Source organism: Phacochoerus africanus, chromosome 5, assembly GCF_016906955.1.
Source record: "Phacochoerus africanus isolate WHEZ1 chromosome 5, ROS_Pafr_v1, whole genome shotgun sequence".
In the NCBI taxonomy this organism is placed as follows: domain Eukaryota; kingdom Metazoa; phylum Chordata; class Mammalia; order Artiodactyla; family Suidae; genus Phacochoerus; species Phacochoerus africanus.
In genome coordinates this window covers 29,547,993-29,568,378 of record NC_062548.1, presented here as the reverse complement: position 1 = coordinate 29,568,378, position 20,386 = coordinate 29,547,993, and positions in this window count along the sequence as shown.

Here is a 20,386-nt window from a genome sequence, read left to right as displayed (position 1 = left end):
CATCGCAGAAACTTCTATGGAACTGCCCTCATCAAGTATCAGGAAGGCGGTGTTTCCACTATGGCATAGCAGGATAAGGATCCAGCATTGCTGTAACTGGGGCATAGGTCGAAGCTGTGGCTTGGATTGGATCCTGGCCCAGGAACTTTCATATGCCGTGGTTGCAGCCAAAAAAGAAAAAAAAAAAAGTATTAGTAAGGAGATTTCAGGAAGGAGAGGACATGCCCAGAGCATTAAACCAAGAGACTGCTTGGTCCTGGGACCACACTTGGTTGTTCGGGAGTCCCTGTTATGGCACAGTGGGAATGAATCTGACTAGGAACCATGAGGTCATGGGTTCGATCCCTGGCCTCGCTCAGTGGGTTAAGGATCCAGCATTGCTGTGAGCTGTGGCGTGGATCCTGCGTTGCTGTGGTCGTGGCTGTGGCAGGCATCAGTAGCTCCAATTTGACCCTTAGACTGGGAAACTCCATATGCCTCAGGTGCAGCCCTAAAAAGCAAAAAAAAAAAAAAAAAAAAAGAAAGAAAGAAAGAAAAAGAAAAAAGAAATGAAACGTTGCAGCCCACCCCCTACCTACTGAATCAGACTCTCGGGGTGGGAGTAGCAGTGGGGAGGGTGCGCAGAAATCTGTTTTAACAAGCCCTGAAGGTGACTCTTATGCAACATTAAACTAAAAAAAAAAAAAGAAAGAAAGAAAGAAAGAAAGGGAGCTTGCTTAATAAAGGGACTAGTACTATGGGTTGAGGGCAGGGTTAAGAGAAGCAGCAAAGGACAGTGAAGCATCAGGACCCACAGGAGGGAAAGCCAAGCAGTGTTAATGGACCCAAGGAGTCCTGGAGCCCTGGAAGTGAGTCCGACCCACAGGCGGTGGGGCCCTGAGGGTCACAGCTGGTCCAGGGCTGGGGCAAGAGAAAAGATGTTGGGGGAGAGGCAACAAATACCCTCACTCCTCTCTCTCTTGCCTCTGACCCCACTGACCCCAAACAACCAAAAGTCAGAGGACAAAGGAGTCTTTGTATCAAACAGGGCAGAGTCAGGTGACGAGTGGATCTGGGCAAATGGAATTGAACCAGCACACATAGCTTTAATGTGTTGGTTATATTTCAAAAAATATGCATTTGAGGAGTTCCCGTTGTGGCTCTGTGGGTTAAGAACCCAACATAGTGACCACGAGGGTGCTGGTTCAATCTCTGGCTTCAATCAGTGGGTTAAGGGTCTGGCATGGCCGCAAGCTGTGGCGTAGGTCAGAGCAGCAACTCCGAATTTCCATATGCTGCAGGTGCAGCCTTAAAACAAAGAAAAAAAGAAAAAATATATATACATCTGAGCTATGAATGCATAACCATAAATAAGATGTTATTTACAGCATTTTGGGAGATATTGTGCTATGAGCAAGGAAGTCCCTCCATACCATTGTAAGGAGGGAAATAACTACTGCTAATATTTCCTTCCACTTTATTTTTCCCTCCCCTCCTCTCTCCTTCTCTCTCTCTCCCCATCTTTCTTCCTTCTCACTACCCATCTTAATGTTACGTAAAATATTATGGTAAATAAAGTGTCTCGTCCTGTCTCTTTCATTTAAAGTTACATTTTGAGAATTTCCTTGTGCCATTAAGGATTCTCTGAAAACATGATTTTTTTTCCCCCCGTGGCTATGCGAATGGTTTAAAGATGATTGTTATTATAAAGCTGTCTCCAATCCTTCGAGAAATAGGCGGTGTAGAACGCATAAATTATAAATGGAAAGCAAGTCGCTCTTAATTGTACCCTGACCTCTAAAGTGCCGTAGCTCTTTGAGGATCTGCTTCTCCAAAGCCACAGAGACAGAAGGAATAATGACAATGACCAAAAGGGAGCCACGAGGTGGAAGAGGGGTGACCTGGGGGTTCATGCCCAGGAGTCTGTTCAGTTTCTGCCTGTGCAGCCCTGGGGAAATCTCATCCTGGAAGGAGAGCGCTCGGGCCACGATGTCACTCTGTCACGCTCTTCCCCCAGGCCACCTCCTACAGGCACCGCCCAGGCATCGCCACCAGCTCTTTGCCCGAGTTCTCATTTTCCCCTTTCGCATCCTTGCCCCACCCAGGAGTCTGTGATTCCCCTCTCCACCTCCCAGATGATGACAATAATACTTTTCCTGTGTTCACAGCATTTAATGGCTTATAATGCATTCGACGGCATGAGAGCTCCTGATTTCCAAACAGCTCCTGGAGATGGGCGCTAATGTCTCCGTGTAATCATTTGCTCAAGCTGCAGAATTTGGGGAGCACCCACCGTGGTGGGAACTCGGGGAGAGAGATGTACCGGCAGAGAGTTCCTGCTCTCCCCATCTCAGAATCTGGCAGGGGAGCCAGCCAGGAGACACGGAATAGGATGAATATTCCCTAAAATGATCATTATCCTCTGAGTGCTGGAGGGGCCGTGGGTACCACTTCTTGACCATCTCCACGTCTTCACACAATTCCTCTCGTTTTAGCTTCACATCAACCTTCTGACGTGAGAGGTATATACGTTTCTATAGGTGTTTATCCATACACACGCTGTAAACATCCATCTATGTCTATATCTATATGATAAATATTAAGCCAATATATCCATAGATATATGTCTCTATATCTATAAATCCATAGACATATGTCTTTATATAGATATAGAGACATATGTATGATATAGATAGATATAGATCTATGTATTATATATGTGTATATATTATATATCATATAGATATGTATCAGAGATATATATGATATAGATATCTATATTATATATATAGACATAGATATAGATATGATATAGACAGAGATGCCTATGTCTATATATATCTGTCTATATGTGTATGATATAGATATCTATAGATATATGTCTGTTGGCTTTATATATATTGTATGGCTATATATATATACATACACACACGCATATATATGGTATGTATGGATAAACATATACAGATGTGTACAGTGGTCCCTCTGCATCCACAGGGGATGGGATCCAAGGCCCCTGTGGATACCCAAATCCTTGGATCCTCAATCCCTTACTCTCCATCTGTGGACACAGAGGACCAATTGTATACATATATGAATGTAAAATTCACATATAGTGTAAAGATACATAGGATCCCATATGTGTTGTATAATTGATGCATACGTCATATAAAAATACCTATATCTTTATTTCTATTATTTCCATATTTATGTACCGATGAGGGTGTGAAAGCGGCATCCCCGTATAACGCGGTCATTTGCTCAAGGTTTTGCAGCTCGTAGGTGAACCACGTTGGGACTGGAGTCCAGGTTTCTGACACCTGAGCTGGTGCTGCTTTCACACTCCTGCAGCTGCCTCCGGGCTCGCCGCCCCCCAGCCGCTGTCCTCGGGTCCAGAAAATGAGAACATCCTTCCCAGGATTGATGACAGAAGAGCGGCCCTGCTCTCTCACCGGGCACCGGAGCGCACACCCTGTCCCCGCGTTACAAGCATTAATTCGTTAATTGAGAAAAACTCGACCCCGGAGCACCTGGCGGTCCGGGCGGCATTATTGCGCCCATCACTCAACACCCAGTTCAGCGCCTGCCTCCTCCCAGATCCCTGCCTGAGATCCAGGCCGGAGGAGGCAGCGCCAGCTGCCCAGTCCGCGCGAACCATCGCTTTCATCTGTGTCTAGCTGCATCCATGTTCAGCTCTATCATCTCGTCCACACTGCGGGCTGAGCGCGGCAGTCCTCGCTGTCATGTCGGCTTGATGGAAACGCCAGGCGAGTCTCTGCCGAAGCCTGTGCGGCGCCGAGGAAGGAATTCTGCTCTCATGAGAACACCGCTCAGAACCTGACCTCCAGACTGGGACTGGGAGAGCAAGCAGGCCCGTGTCTTGAGAGTCTACTACGAATTAGGAAGTGAGAAAGAGTTTTGAACCCAAGTCCAGGTGGTAAAGGATGTTCACATATTCCTTTGAGCACCTTAGATGGTGGATGGCAGAATATGTGATATTATCTTATACGAAATACATACCCCGTATTTTCTTACATATGTTTTTACTTTATAACACACGTATATACACATATATACATACACATTTTAGGGTGATTAGTTATTCAAGTAACGCTTAATGAGAAAGGACAGTAGACAAACTAGTAAGAGGATTCAGAATTTGAAGACTAGTCATAGAATCCTACCTCTGCCATTTATCTCTATATTCAAGACATTCAAGTCGTCTGAGCCTCTGTTTTCCCGTCTGCAAAGTGGGGATTATGATACAAGCTGTTGCTCTTTGGGTATGTGTAATAAGATGCAAAGATTTCAGGGAGTTTCTGTTGTGGCTCACCAGAAATGAACCCGACTAGTATCCATGAGGACTCAGGTTCCATCCCTGGCCTCGCTCAGCAGGTTAAGGATCTGGTGTTGCCGTGAGCTGTGGTGTGGATCGCAGACATGGCTCAGATCCCACGTTGCTGAGGCTATGGTGTAGGCTGGCAGCTGCAGCTCCAGTTCAACCCCTAGCCTGGAACCCTCCCTATGCCGCACCTGTGGCCCTAAAAAAAAAAAAAAAAAATGCAAAGGCTTCAGAGTCACTGGATCCTCACTCTCGTCTCTACTGTCCTGCGTGGGGTCAGCATACAGTGCGCCCTTACACATGACGGACAAAAGCCCCTGAGAGGGAGAAAGGTGAGGAGGAGAGCAGAGGGTCACAGAACACTGCACAGAAGGCAACAGCGGGCCCATCTTCCACAGTGGGTGCAGGAAGGCTGGCTTTGACCTCTGCCCGTTGGCTGTCCACACGGAGGCGCAGGAGAAAAAAGACAATGAAAAAGCAAGAGGGAATGTCTCTGCCTCCTTGCGCTGAGGCTTGAGTCAAATCCAGCCTAACCTGAGAAGGGAAGCCCTTCATCCCCCTTGCAGAGGGAGCAGGAGAAAATGCAGAGCAAGCCCTGTAAGGACCGGTTGTGCGGGGTCTGTTACTCAAAGTGGAAGGAAGCAGGTGTTGTGAACGGCAGCAAAGCTTGGGCCAGGGGATATCAAAGACTCCCCTGCACCTGGGATTGGGCGACCGGCAGCTAATGGATACAGAAGGACAGGAATTCTTTTCTCCCTGGAGGAAGCGTCTAGAAATGTGAGCAGAGAGGAAGAAACACATCCTCTTGGAAACACCGTCTAGGTTTGGGCTTCTCTAGCACTGGGTTCAAGGCAGCAGCTGGAGTGGAGGTCTCCTTGGGGGAGGAGTAGAAGATTAAGGAGGCAGTTCTGCTTCGACTTTTGGGAGAATTCCCTCCTAACCATCCCGGGTGTTTTGCTGGAACTCAGGGGATGGGTGGTTCAGCTCTGGCACACCAGGATTCTTTGTCATGGATCATGGCAACTCATTCATCGAGTGAAGCCTCCCTGCCTGGCAGTGGGTGAATATTCCCTCTCTGTTTCAATGAGCCCCTCACATTACACCCAGTGACATGGCTTCCTGGTGATCAGACCTTGTCCCAAAGGCAAGCTATGGAACTCCTCTCCAGCCAACTTCCCTTCTCCTGATAGAGAACAAAGAAGTTAAAGTCTTGCCATTCTCCCCTTTCCAATTTTTACTCTGCTTTGTCTTAGTCTAAGTAGTTTCATTCAACTATGTGAATAGTAGGAGTTCCTGTCATGGCTCAGTGGAAACGCATCTGACTAGCAACCGTGAGGAGGCAGGTCCAATCCCTGGCCTCGCTTAGTGGATTAAGGATCCAGCATTGCTATGAGTTGTGGTGTAGGTGGCAGACACAGCTCAGATCCCTGTGGCGACAGCTCAGATTCGACCCCTAGCCTGGGACCCTCCATATATGCCATGAATGTGGCCCTAAAAACACCAAAAAAAAAAAAAAATCCTTCCTAAATATGTAAAGCCTCTGAGGTCTGTTTCCCTTTGGGTTTGTTGAGGGCAAGTCCCCCATTTCCTCTGGGTCAAAGGTATCTCGTATTGAACAAATCTCTAAGCCCTACTTGATGCCTCATGTTCTCCAAGGGCCACCAACTTGTCTCTGTTTCCCCATATGCATCTATATCCCAGGGATTTTGGTAAATTCAAGGAAAGTCAGTTGCCAAGTGGGAAATATCAAAAACTGGCTGTCAGGGCATTGGCTGCTGTGGAATTGGTGTTTGGGATGCTGGTTTGTCTGTATTTGGGTTTGCTGCATCTTATTGTTCCTTAACCCTTGGTTTTTCTTCTTTGGAAGGAAGAAAAGAGGGAGAGAAGGAAAAAAAGAGAAAAAGAAAGGAAGGAATAAGGAGAGAAAGGAGGGAGGGAGGGAAGGAAGGAAGGACTGTAAGCCCTAAGGTAAAACTAACTAATTAATTGACTTACTGGCTAACCAACTAATGCCGCGCTCCACTTTAGAAAGAAAAGGGGAATCCCACTGTGGCTCAGTGGAAATGAATCTGACTGGCATCCATGAGGATGCAGGTTGGATCCCTGGCCTTGCTCAGTGAGTTAAGGATCTGGCATTGCCATGAGCTGTGGTGTGGGTTGCAGATGCAGCTAGGATCTGGCGTTGCTGTGGCTGTGGTGTAGGCCAGCGGTTACAGCTCCGACTGGACCCCTAGCCTGGGAACCTCCATATGCCGCAGGTGTGGCCCTAAAAAGACCAAAAAAAAAAAAAAAAGAAAAGAAAAAAGAAAAGAAAAGAAAAGAAAAGCAAAGAGTATTATATGAGCACATCTTATTCCCTGACACATCTGAAAGCTCAGCTCTTGTGCTCAGGGAACCTTCTCTTTCAGTAATTTGTTCCTTCTTCTTTGCTTTGCCGTCCTCCACATCCAACTGCAAGACCGAAATCTGCTTCGAAAAGTGATCCCCGAGGAGTCCTTGTTGTGGTGCAGGGGAAATGAAACTGACTAGTATCCAGGAGGACACGGGTTTGATCCCTGGCCTCCATCAGTGGGTCAGGGATCCGGCGTTGCCGTGAGCGGTGGTGTAGGTCACAGCTGTGGCTCGGATCTGGTGTTGCTGTGGCTGTGGCTGTGGCTGTGGCTGGCAGCTGTAGCTCTGATTGGACCCCTAGCCTGGGTACTTCCACGTGCTGTGGGCGTGGCCCTAAAAAGCAATTAAAAAAAAAAAAAAAGGGATCCCTGAGTTTCGGAGCAAAATTTGTGCCTGATGCTTATCTGTCGATCCTTGAATTTTCCCCTTACCAAAGTGCCAGAAACTCAAATGTCTATCAACTGCTTTGCAAGGAAGTAGCCACTGTACAGGTTCCATGGTGATGGTGATGCTGGAGACAATGGCGATGAGATCCACTTATATGAAACAGCTATTGACTGAACTCCGATCATGTGCTGGGCTGTATACCAGCTCCGCAGATGCAGAATTGCATAATAATAACTACAGTTCATTTGCATGGAGTACTTAGCACATGCCGAGCACTGCCCTGCATGGCTTAGCTCACTTGATGTCCCAAGTGGGGAGCCACTCTGAGGGTCACTCCGGTACTGGAGGCACAGAGCAGCCCTGTCCCCACCCATGGTCACACAGCTAGCAGGCGGGAGAGCAGCTTTCCCCATGGGCTCTTCTGTCCCTTCCCATCTCCCCCGCACCCCCGCCCCTCCTCCTGTGGTCTAGACAGAGGCAGCAGTTTGGGGTGGGCTGTGCTGAGTAGTGAGGGGAGTGGGGAGCCCCCGTAAAGGGGGCCGTCTGCATCGTCTCAGAAGCACCATGTCTGAGAAGGCTCTTGAGGCATCACTAAACTGAATTGTGTCTCCCCAGATTCCACTTGCTCAGCCTCTGTCAGTAATTTTACAACCCAAACAGCCGAGCCATGAAGGCGGTGGCTTGTTGCTACTGTAGCACCGTCTGCTTTTCTCCGTTAGGCTTAATGTGTCTTCCTGGGAGACTCAAGAAGGACTGTGAATTTACCTGCTCCCCTGCTTGCTCTCTGGGGGGCAGTGCTGAAAACCGAGCCCTGGAAACTTCCTCTGATGGTCCTTGGGGACACTGACCGTCCCATCCACATGTCATGGCCGGATGCCTTTACCTCCAGGGCTGCCAGGATGTGACCTCTGCTTCCCTGGTCCTGCCAGTCCATCTGGTCCTTCATTACCCCACCTCTCTACATCAATGCTGTGGAGAGCGGCGGGGGGGATACCCCACAGGCACTGCGGCCCCAGAATTCCTGCAGGGCATACTTACTCATCCTTCTGGACCAATCCTAATCCCTGCTTCTTCATCCAGCCCCATTTCCAGCCTTGACCTGAGCTGACACACCTCATGTACCTCCAGTGTGTGAGGAGACCCATTCATTCTCCTCCCAGACCCTCCAGGCCTCTCCTTGGGTGTCAGGAGGGAAACGTGGCCCTCTCTCCCCCTCCCTCCCTCTCCCTCTCCCACTCTCCCCTTCTCTCCACACCCCCCCATCTCTCTTTTTCTCTCTCTCTCCTCCCATCTTCGTTAAAGGCAGCTCCCTCCTTGAGGCTGCTTAGACCAAATGCCTCGGTGCCCTCCTCTCAACTCACGTTCCTTCCACCTGTCCTATTGGCGTCCCCTGCACGTGCACCCAGAATCTGTCTGCTTCTCCCCCTCCCTGTCATCACCTCCTGGGTCGGGCCAGAATGGCTCCCTGGACTCTCACAACAGCCTTCTTAAGGGTCTCCCTGCTCTCACCTTCACTCCCTAAAGGCAGAGTGAGACCTTTTTTTTTGTGTGTGAATTTTATCTTTTTAGGGCTGCACCTGCAGCATATGGAGGTTCCCAGGCTAGGGGTCCCATTGGAGCTACAGCTGCCGGCCTCCACCACAGCCACAGCATTGCCAGATCCGAGCCACATCTGCAACCTACACCACAGCTCACGGCAACGGAGGATCCTTAACCGAGTGAGGCCAGGGATCAAACCTGCAACCTCATGGTTCCTAGTTGGATTCATTTCCACTGCGCCATGACAGGAACTCCAGAATGAGACTTTTCAAGAAGGTGGCCCACCCATCACCCCTCTGCTCTCTGTCCCCAGGGCTCCTCATCGATGTGAAGGACAACCCCACCTTGATTGACGAGGCTGGGTGTCAGCTGCTCCTGAAGCCTTCAGACCGCAGCTCCTCCCCCTCCCCCTCCCTCTCCCTCCTCCAACGTCAAGGCTTCTGGGAAGGGCCGTGAATTTAGGAAGAACTTTCCAACCTCAGGGCCTGATGCTGTCGCCTTTTCCTGGGATAATCTTCTTCCGCCTGTTCTCAAGGCTTCATTACATCTCTGCTCAAACATGGGCTTATCCAGGAACCCCTTTCTACCTACCACCCCTTCCACCATCTATGTCCGCATATGGCCCTCATAAACACCCTGACATACTTACTTATTTAGGTGTTTGTCATTGTCCCTCTACCCCAGGAGAGGTCTGTGAGAGGAGGGGCTTTCTTCTCTGCTTTATCCCAGGGCCGAAATCAGCGCTTCACACACGGTGGATCCTCACTAAAGCTGTGGTTAGACTCTTTTGCTTTAAGAGGTAGGATGGCAGAGTGGTCAGGAAGTGAAACTGCAGCAAGTGTTATGGAGGTTTGTTTTTTTTTTTTTTGGCGTGTATATGTGTCTTTTAGGGCCGTGCCCCTGGCATAGGGAGGTTCCCAGGCTAGGGGCACAATCGGAGCTACAGCTGCCAGCCTACACCACAGCCACAGCAACACGGGATCTGAGCTGCTTTTGTGACCTACACCACAGCTCACCACAAGGCTGAATCCTTACCCCACTGAGTGAGGCCAGGGATCAAACCCGCATCTTCATGGATGCTATTCGGGTTTGTTTCTGCTTTGCCACGACGGGAACTCCTCTTGCGGAGGTTTAACCATAGCTCTGCTGGTTAATAGCTGATGATCTTGGGCAAGTTATTTAACCCTTTTGTGCCTCAATTTCATCATCTGTAGAAGGGGTATGAGAACACCCCAGAGAGTGGTTGGGAGGATTAAGTGAGTTACTGCTTGCGGAACTTTTAGACAGGGTCCAGCACAAGGGTTACTTTTATTATTATTATTATTACTATTCTTCTTATTATTTTCTTCTGTGGCCGCCCCACAGCCTACAGACACGCTGCAGATCAGATCTGAGCTGCAACTGTGGTGAAGGCAGGATCCTTCCACCCATGGCACCAGGCTGGGAATCAAACCCGTGTCCTGGTGCTGCAGCAAAGCCATTGACTCTCATTGTGCCAAAGCAGGACTTCCTACTTTTATAACTGTTGAGTTCCAGTCTCACTTTGGGCATGTGCATTGGGGAAAATCACTTTAACCCCTCTGGGCTGTGGTTTCCTCTACTCATATAAGCCCCAAGTCCTGGAAATGGCTCGAAACTTCTTGTGTGCTCTACCCCTGCATCATGTCGCACCCCTCTCACCTCCACACACGGCAGTTCCAGCTACACCAGCCTTCCCGGTTCTAGGCTGCACTGAGCATCTCCCACCTCAGGAACTCTGCACATACAGGTTCCTCTGCCTCTTTCTCTGGTCCCTACTCATCACTGACATCTGGCTTCTGGACCAGGTAGAGTCCGTTGTTATAAGCCCTCCCGTGTGGTCTGAATAATTTGTAGGTGGGAATCCCAATCCCCAATGAGAGGTGGAATTTTGGGAGGTGGTTTGGTCCTGAGGATAGAGCCTTCTCGAAGGGGATTAGTGCCTTTATAACAGAGAGCAAATAGAGCTTCCTCGTCCCTCTCACTGGGTGCGGGTACAGTGAGAGGTCTATGACCCTAAAGATGGCTCTTTAGGACCCAACCATGAGGGCACCCTGGTCTTGGGTATCCAGTCTCTAGAATGATACGACATGCATCTCCATCCATAAGCCACCCAGTCTTGGTATTTTATTACCGCAGTTGGAATGGATTAAGACACCCTCCTTAGGGTTTTGCTCTGCTCCCTCATAACCTTTCTAACGTTGTATCGTGCTGGACAGCACTGATTACTGTGTTGCAGACTTAGTTGTTGAGGATTTCTGACTCCCGCGCTGGACCACAAGCCCCCTCAGGGCTGTACCGTTCTCTGGGTTACCCATCACTTTGTATCCCTTATGCCTGGCACATTCTTGCCATCGAATACAGACGAATAAACCTGGAGTGAATGAGTGTTGAAGGCATGTCAGTCTAGGCTCCATTATTTACAATTCCCAGAGTTCCCTTTGTGGCTCAGCGGTCAACGAACCTGACGAGGATCCGTGAGGATTCAGGTTTGATCCCTGGCCTTGCTCAGTGGGTTAAGGATCCAGCGTTGCTATGAGCTGTGGTCTAGGCTGGCAGGAGTAGCTCTGATTCGACTCCTAACCTGGGAACTCCCATATGCAAATAAATAAATACATAAATAAATAAGTAAAATTCCCCTTCATTGTTAAGTTCTATTTAGGAAGAGTTGGGAAGAAATTCAAACCATCTTCTCATTTAGGTGGTGGAAGATTGGAGACTGCAGTGAAAACAAGCCACTGGCATCAGTGGTTATTGGAGAGTTTTGCCTTCCTCCTGGGAATCCTGCATCCTTCCTGGGGAGACGTGACTTTCCTTAAGCGGGTCACATTTGAAACCTCTCGGTACCACTTGAAACCCACTGTTGCCTCTCTCCTCGCTCTGGCTCTAATGATCAGATCATCTCTCTCTGCTCAGGCAGCAGTTAATTTAAGTTAGCAATTAAATGGAACCCAATAGTCCTTTAAATACCATAAATCATTTAAGAGAATAGCTTTTGTCTGACAAACAGAATTCATCTTCAAAGCTGGAAAAATACTCCAAGTGCATATATGTGGGCTTATGTGCATTTTTTTCCCTTCTGAAAATAAATGGAGGGATTTTATTTTAATCTTTTTTTTTTTTTTGTTCTCTTTTTTTTTAAGGCCGCACCCGAGGCATAGAGGGTCTCAGGCTAGGGGTCTAATCAGAGCTACAGCTGCAGGTCTATACCACAGCCACAGCAATGCCAGATCCACACCTCATCTGCGACCTACACCACAATTCACAGCAGTGCCAGATCCTTAACCCACTGATCGAGGCCAGGGATCAAACCCCTATCCTCATGGATACTAGTCAGATTCGTTTCTGCTGTGTCACAGTAGGAACTCCCTAATTTTTCTTTTCTTTTCTTTTCTTTTTTAATGAAAACTTTCCAACACACTTAACAGTGGAGAGAACCATGCAAGGAACCTCAAGCATCCAAGAGCCAGCCCCAACAGTGATCAGCATGCTGCCTGGCTTGTTTTATCTAAATCCCCAAATTCCTTTATCTGTTTTTCTGGCTGGAGTTTGCCAGAGTAAATCCCAGATACGATATCATTCTACTGCAAACATCAAAGATGAAGCCCTTTCTTTCTCACTGTGCTGCAGGGCTATCAATCCACCCAGGAGGCCAACAATGTTCTCCAGTAGCATTTAATACCCAGCTCATACTCATTCCTCTGCAGTGGGAGGTTAGGAAGGCCAGGTGGGGTTGACGTAGGACTCTCTGGAGAGAGGAGTGGCCTCTTCCAAAATCACCCTCAGGGATGCAGAGGATTTGGCAAGAGGCCTGTGGTCCAGGGGGTGGAGGCAGATGAGGACGCCTGCCTGGCGAGCCAGATGTGCAAGGTCAGTAGTTATTTCAGCAGCAGATGCCCCTGTCAGAGCATCGAGATAGGCTGGGTGTCAATCTATTTAGGTCTGTCTGTCCGCCTGACTCTCTACTTGTCTCTCCATCATACTGATCTATCCAAACCTCCACGTATGGAGCCAGTGTTACACTCTTACATCTATTGCAGCGATTGCTTGAAGCTGCCCGTTGGTGCCTGTCATGCATCCCATTGCCAGTAATAACGCAAAGCCTATTGGTTTTTGCCCCACCTGCTCACATAGAATCTCAAGCTCCTGCAGTTCTCCCAATCTTCAAACACACTCAACAATGTAATTCCTTAACTGACTGCCCCTTATTCGCTCTGGAATGTATGCTCCATGAGGGCAGGAATTTTGGTCTATTCTGTTCCCTGCTGTAGCTCAGAACTCTGTCCAAGGTCTGGAGTAGGTGCTCAATTAATGTTGGGGAATGAATGAGTGAATGAGTGAATAATTTATCATCCCCATTTTCCAGATGAGTTACCGAAGCTCAAGGAGGTTAAAGAATTTGCTTAAGGCCACACATCTGAGAAAGGGAAAAGCTGAGCCCTGAAGATGGATTTGTCCCATCCCTAAGCTTCATGCTCTGAACAGATTTTCATATTGTCTCCAGCACATTCAACATTCCGTGGTGGAAGATATAATCGGGTTGCGTTCTACCATCTCTTCTGGAAGTTCATGTTGTCATCAAACCTAAAATCCTCTGAATTTTGAGTCTATCCCATAGAGGATATGATTTAAAACTCTTGGGTTATGGATACCCTCATCTTTTTCCTTTTGATTCGTGCACTCGCATGTCTTGGTTAGAAGCAGGAAAGTTGATTTGGGTGTAATGTAAACATAGGAAAAATGCAACAACAACAACAATCTGGAACGTTCTTTGACAAGCAAAAGAATTCAGGAAAAATGCAACAACAAAAACATCTGGAATGTTCTTTTACAAGCAAAAGAATTTTGGGAGTAGGCCCATCTCTTTGCTACAGGTCTTGATCATTTGCTTCTTTTCGCAGATGTTTCTTGAGCATTTACTATATTTCCGGCACTCTCTTGGCTAATTGGAAACGTCCCCACAGACAAGACACAGAGGCTCCTCTCTGTAGTTGCAACTTGACCTTCAGCAAAATATTGGGCCACCTTGAGCATGCGTGTGTATTGAACTACATATAGTTAGAATCTTCTGTATACTTGACTAATCATTTTAACCAATTATTTAATTATTATTTAACTAATTTAAATAGATTTAATTAATTTAATCACAATTATTTAAATAATATTGTGTAATAACTTGTGCTTACCTATTAAGTTTTTCTAATTTTTTAAAGAAATAGTCTTGCTTTTTAGGGCTACACCCACAGCATACGGAAGCTCTCAGTCTAGGGGTCAAATCAAAGCTGCAGCTGCCAGCCTACACCACAGCCACAGCAATGCAGGATCCAAGCCAATGCTGCGACCTGCACCACAGCTCACGGCAATGCCAGATACTTAACCCACTGAGTGAGGCCAGGGATCGAAGCTGCATCCTCATGGATACTAGTTGGGTTCATAACCCGCTAAGCCACAATGGGAACTCCCAGAGATAGTCATCTTAATTTACAGTAACTATACAGAATGTTGAGGAGAATGTAAGATTATCCAATTTTATCTTCTGAGCTCTATGCAATTGTCATTTTCTTGGTAAAAACAAATACAGGTTGGCAACTTGGTTCAGTTTAATCATTTCGTTTAACCTTAAACTAAACACTGGACTGTCCTGCTTAATCCTGGGGATCATATATTGGAAATAACACCACGGTCTAGTATTGAAGCATGTCCTTCATACCTGATCGCTGTTGAGGTAGGGTTGCCTTTTGAAGGCTATTGTGTGGAAGACATATAACTTTGTAAAGAGTCGGAAAAGAAATGTGAAAAATCACCTTAAAAAGAGCGAATAAGTATTAGGACTATTAAGTTAATGTAATCTGATTGAATGCATTAACAGAACCAAAGAAAGCGAAAGTAAAAAAAAAAAAAGATGGGCAGAAAACTGTGTAGCCATGGAGACAAGAGAAGCAAGAGAAACTCTGGTCATCCTCACTCAGCACTGTCCAGCGAAAAGGAAATTTCATCCAATAGAACTGGAAAATTTCCTCAAGCCCTTAACCGATCAATACCTTTTCCCTTCTAGGTAATAACTTTCTGATATTTTTCACTTTGGCATAATTTAGCCTGTTCTGGAACTTCATGTAAGTGGAACCACCTGGTATAAAAGTTTTGCGTGAGGTTTTTCTCACACTACACATAATGTCTTTGAAGGTATCCATGTTGTTGGGATAGCAATAATTTCTTTATATTTCTTAACAGTATTCCATTGTATTCCAACTGTTATATTTATGATTGACCAGTAGATTTTTTTTTTTTAATTTTTAGAGCCACACCCGTGGCATATGGAGGTTTCCAGACTAGGGGTTGAATTGGAGCTATAGCCACTGGCCTGAGCCGTGTCTGCAACCTACACCATAGCTCACGGCAATGCTGGATCCTTAACCCACGGAGTGAGGCTAGGGATCGAACCTGTGACCTCACAGATATGAGTCATATTCGATTCTGCAGAGCCACAACAGGAACGCCTGGATTTTTTATTGTAACAAAATACATATAACATAAAATTGACCATTTTAACCACTTTCAAGTGTATAGTTCAGTGCCATTCAGCACACTCACATTGTTATATAACCACTGCTACCAGTCATTTCCAGAACGTTTTTATCATTGCAAACGGACACTCTGTGCTCTTAAAACAATGATTCCCCAAATCATCCCTCCTCCCAGCCCCTGGGAATCTCTGCTCTAATTTCTGTCTCTATGAATTTGGCTACTCCACGTACCATGTGTAGGTGGAATCAAACATTATGTGTCCTTTTGTGACTGGCTTATTCCATGAATATGATATTCTCAAGGTTCATCCAAGTTGGAGCACGAGTCAGGACTGCCTTCCTTTTAAGTCTGAATTATACCCCATTTTATGTATATGCTACATTTTATTTATCCATTCAATCCATCATAGACACTTGAGCGGTGTCTACCTTTTGGCTGTCTCTAGAATGTCTCTACAACAATGTCTCTAGAAAAATTGGTGCCCAAATATTTGAGTCCATGCTTCAAGTTCTTTGGGGTATATAACTGGAAATAGAATCGCAAATTATGCCTTAACTCTACGTTTGCTTGTGGAGGAACTGCCATATTATTTTCCATAGGGCTTGCACGATTCTGCATGATTGCTAGCTAGGCACAAGTATTTCAATTTCTTCGCAAACTTGACAACACTTGTAATTTTCAGTTTAAGACATTCATTTGAGTGCTTTTCCACTTCTTTTTGCCTCTAATTCCTTTTAGCAATATTTTGCAGTTTTCAGGGTAGGAGTCTTTCACCTTCTCGGTTTAGTCTGTTAATATATATATTTTTTGATGCGCTTGTCAATGGAATTGTTTTCTGAATTTCCTTTTCAGATTGTTCAGCTGGGTTAAGGACTAATTTTCTGATACCAAATGAGGAGTTAGAAGAAGGAGTTGGTTCTTTGCTCACCCAATGAGTAGGGCTTTGCAGGGGGGAATGCAGCTGTGCAAGGTGTAGATTTAACCTTCAGATAACCTTCAGATAGATGTGAATTTCAATGATACTCAACTTCCCTAAATCCACTTAGTCAGAGAGAGGAGTAAAGAGCTAGAATTTTGAAATCTTCAGACTGATCCCTCCAACAACGTGTGAGTTCCTAAGGAAACTGTGTTTGATCTGTGTCTGGCCAATTAAGATCAGAATTTCTATCAGTGGTTCTCAGCAGGGCGATAATAGCCATTGCTTCTGTCTGCCTAGAGTGCTGGCCATCTGAGAGTACCTGACCTATTGATGATGACAAATTTTCTGGAGTGGGACTTCCCAGGCACATAAAAACACCAATCTTGGAGTTCCTGCTGTGGGGCAGTGGGTTAAGAATCTGACTGCACTAGCTCGGGTCCCTGTAGAGGGGCAGGCTTGATCCCTTGCCCAGTGGCACAGTGGGTTAAAGGATCTGGAGTTGCCACAGCTGTGGCAAAGGTCGTAGGTGAGGCTTGAATTCAATTCCTGGCCCGGGAACATCCCTGTGCTGGGTGTTCAGCCATAAAACAGATCAAAACAAAACCCCCCAAACCAAAACAAAAAACCACCAATCCTTAGAGTTCCCATTGTGGCTCAGCGGTAACAAACTGACCATGAGAACATGGGTTCAATCCCTGGCCTTGCCCAGTGGGTTAAAGATTTAGCACTGCTGTGGCTGTGGTCCAGGCCAACAGCTACAGCTCTGATTCGACCCCTAGCCTGGCAACTTCCCTATGCCTTCGGTGTAGCCCTAAAACAACAACCAAAAACCCCCGCCAAACCTTAACATTCTATAAATCTGAAAAGCAAGCACATTCTCGTCTCAGTCACCATTTGATTTTTAAAAATATTAAGACCAATTTTACATTTAAGGAAGACTTACGGGCTTTTGCTATACTAGGAACTATCTTGTGACCAAAGACACAAACTCTTTTCTTTTCTTTTTTGTCTTTTTAGGGCGGCGCCTGAGGCATATGGAGGTTCCCAGGCTAGGGGTCCAATTGGAGCTATAGCTGCCGGCCTACACCACATCTCACGGCAACACTGGATCCTTAACCCACTGAGCGAGGCCAGGGATTGAACCTGGAACTCCGAGAAACTCTCAATATAAAGAAGTATGTGTTTGAGGGCTCCTAACACCACCCCACAAAGGGGTTGTCCAGGATCCCCTTATCAAAGTAGTAGGTAATAGTACCAGGAGATGAGGGTTCCAGCAGATGGCATGAAAAGCGTAGGTGGTACCAGAATGACTGAGGTTTAAGAACTAGGAGACAAAACATGGTGAGAGGGAAGGCATCAGTGCATCTTATCGTGATGCTGGTGAACTTCAGATCCCTCTAACTCCTCCGGCTCGGAGTATCTATCTGATCATCAGATGACCTTTGAATCAGCCTTGGGGACACAGGGACAGGGAGAGGAAAGGCTGCTCACATAGAATGAGAGGAATCCAATCTCTGTGATAATGATTTTGCACTGAGAACTATTCAGTTCAGGTTTTGGTTTTCAACATTCATCTTGAGAACCTGGGTAATACGGATGTGCACCTGGAAACAGTCATTGCTGGAGTGTTGGCAAAATTGGGGATGCACTCGGCAAAACTGAGGCTCATACATGGGACTGCAGGAGAGAATGCAGGGCATCATGGGCTCCCCCCACCCTGTATACGGAGGGGGCTGGACCAGCTGACGTTCACCTCCTTTCCGGCACTGACATTTTATTCTAGGAGGTTTGTTATCTCTCCTTTTGACACCGCCTGAACTATTCGAGACAAGTCCCTGCTTTCAAAATAATGATAAAACTGCCTGTCAGTGGAAATAAGCCTCACACACTATCTCGCTAATAGAAGCTGGAGAATTTCTGAGATACCTCAGCGAGTTCGTTAGGCATGCAAGATTAAACTCGAGTTCATCTCGGCTCAAGGCAGACGCGCCCTGCCACTGAAAGGCAGGGGAGGGACTTCTCAGCCGGCCGCTCAGCTGGTTCAAGACGAAGGTGTGGGAGCCCTGGACCAACACACAGGCACCTGTCCATTGGGAGGTAGGGGCTTCTAATGGCCAACACCCTGGGCCACACTGACACTTGGTGGCATCTCCAGGAGGACAGGGCAGGGGCCTTGTACTTTAATAACAGTAGAAAACATTTACTAATAAAAAAATCCATGTATCCAGCATGGGTTCCTGCCATACATGTATTTGTTTGCTAGGGCTGCCATAGCAGATCGGCACAAATGGAGTGGCTTAAAACAACAGAAGTGTGTCCTCTCACAGTTAGGAAGCCAGAAGCCTGAAATCTCGAGGTGTCCAGAGTCTGAGCCAAACCTTATGCCACGACCTTCTTCCAGCGTGTGGGGGCTGCCGGCCAGCCTTGGTGTTCCATCCCTCCACCATCTGCCTTGATTGTCACATCACTTTTCTGTGGCTCTGGGTGTCCTTTCCTGTCTCTTCTAAGGCCATTCTCTTGGGATTTCGGGCCTCCCTAACCCAGGATGAGCTCCTCTTGATCCTTGTCCTCAGGATACCTGCAAAGATCCTATTTCCAAATAAGGTCACATTCCAAGATTCTCCTCTCCTCTTCCCCTCCCCTCCCCTCCCATCCTCCCTCCCCCCGCTCTCCTCCCCCTCCCGTCCTTCCTTCCTTCCCCCCACCCCACATCCTCCTTCCCCTCCCCTCCCCTCCTCCCCCTGCTCCTCTCCCTGTCCTCCTCCCCCCACCCCTCCTCTCTCTTCCCTTTTCCCCTCCCGTCCCCTTCTTGCCCGCTTCCTCCATAAACTTTTTGGGGGACACTATTCAACCTGTTATACCGTATCATATTTAATGATCTTATTTAAAAACTTATTTCTCTTTATGTTATTTAGTTTTTAACAATACTACATGGTAAGCAGGGTCAATACTGGTGAAGAAAGGGACGTTCAGAGAGGTTAAGTTATTTGCCCCAAGGTCGCACCGCTGGCATGTCATGAACCAGGATCTGAGTTGAGCAAGTCACCACGTTTATACTGATCTGTGTGTATTGTGCTGTGTACTGTTATGCACAGTTTATCTGTTCTACGTTTTTATGACGAAAGGCATCTGAAGAGCGTCACCCTACACTCTTGCCCAAGCAACCCCTGGTCTGACTTCTATCACCTTCGTGTTGCCTGTCCTGGAACGTTACGTCAATGGAATCCAACAGCACGTAGTCTTCTGTGTCTGGGCTTCTATCATTCAACGCAATGTTTTTGAGATACATCCATGTTATCGTATGCATCCATTGTTATTTCATTTTTATTGATAAATATTATTCTCTTGTAGGAATATATCACGATTTTTGTTTTTGATGCATATTTGCATCATTTCCAAGTTTTAGGGGTTTTTTTTTTTTTTTTTTTTTTTTTTTGGTCTTTTTAGGGCATATGGAGGTTCCCAGGCTAGGGGTCAAATCAGAGCTGTAGCCCCTGGCCTACGCCACAGCCACAGCAATGCCAGATCCAAGCTGCATCTGCAACCTACATCACAGCTTATGGCAACGCTGGCTGCTTAACCCACTGAGCGAGGCCAGGGACCAAGGCCAGGGACCGAACCTGCATTCTCACGGATCCTAGTCAGGTTCGTTAATCGCTGAGCCAGGATGGGAACTCCCATGTTGCAGTTTTTAATAGAGATGCTATGAACATTCTTATAGAAGTCCTTTTGTGGGCACACGTTTTCATTTTTCTTCCATAGCTAGGACCGAAATTGTTGGCTGTCTGAAATTCAGTTTTGTGTTTTGTGTGTGTTTCACTAACTGCCAAACTGTTTTCCAGAGTGGTTGTTAACATTTTACCGGCAACGTGTGAGCGTTTTTGGTGGTTTTATTGTTCTCGCCAGTACTGGGATTGTCAGTCTCAATTCCAGCCTTTCTGGTAGGTATGACGTGGTATCACATTGTGAGTTTAACTTGCATTTCCCAGAAGATGAATGATAAAGCGCATCTTCTCAAATGGTGGATTGGCCGTTTGAATATCTCCTTATTTTTATTTTATTTTATTTTTTTCTTTTTAGGGCCGCACCCACGGCATATAGAAGTTCCCAGGCTAGGGATCAAATCGGAGCTGCAGCAATTAGCCTACGCCACAGCCACGGCAACGCCAAGATCTGGGCTGCATCTGTGGGCTATGTCACAGCTTATGGCAGGGCCAGATCCTTAACCCACTGATTGAGGCCAGGGTTCTTAACCCACTGAGCCACAGTGGGTACTCCCTTGAATA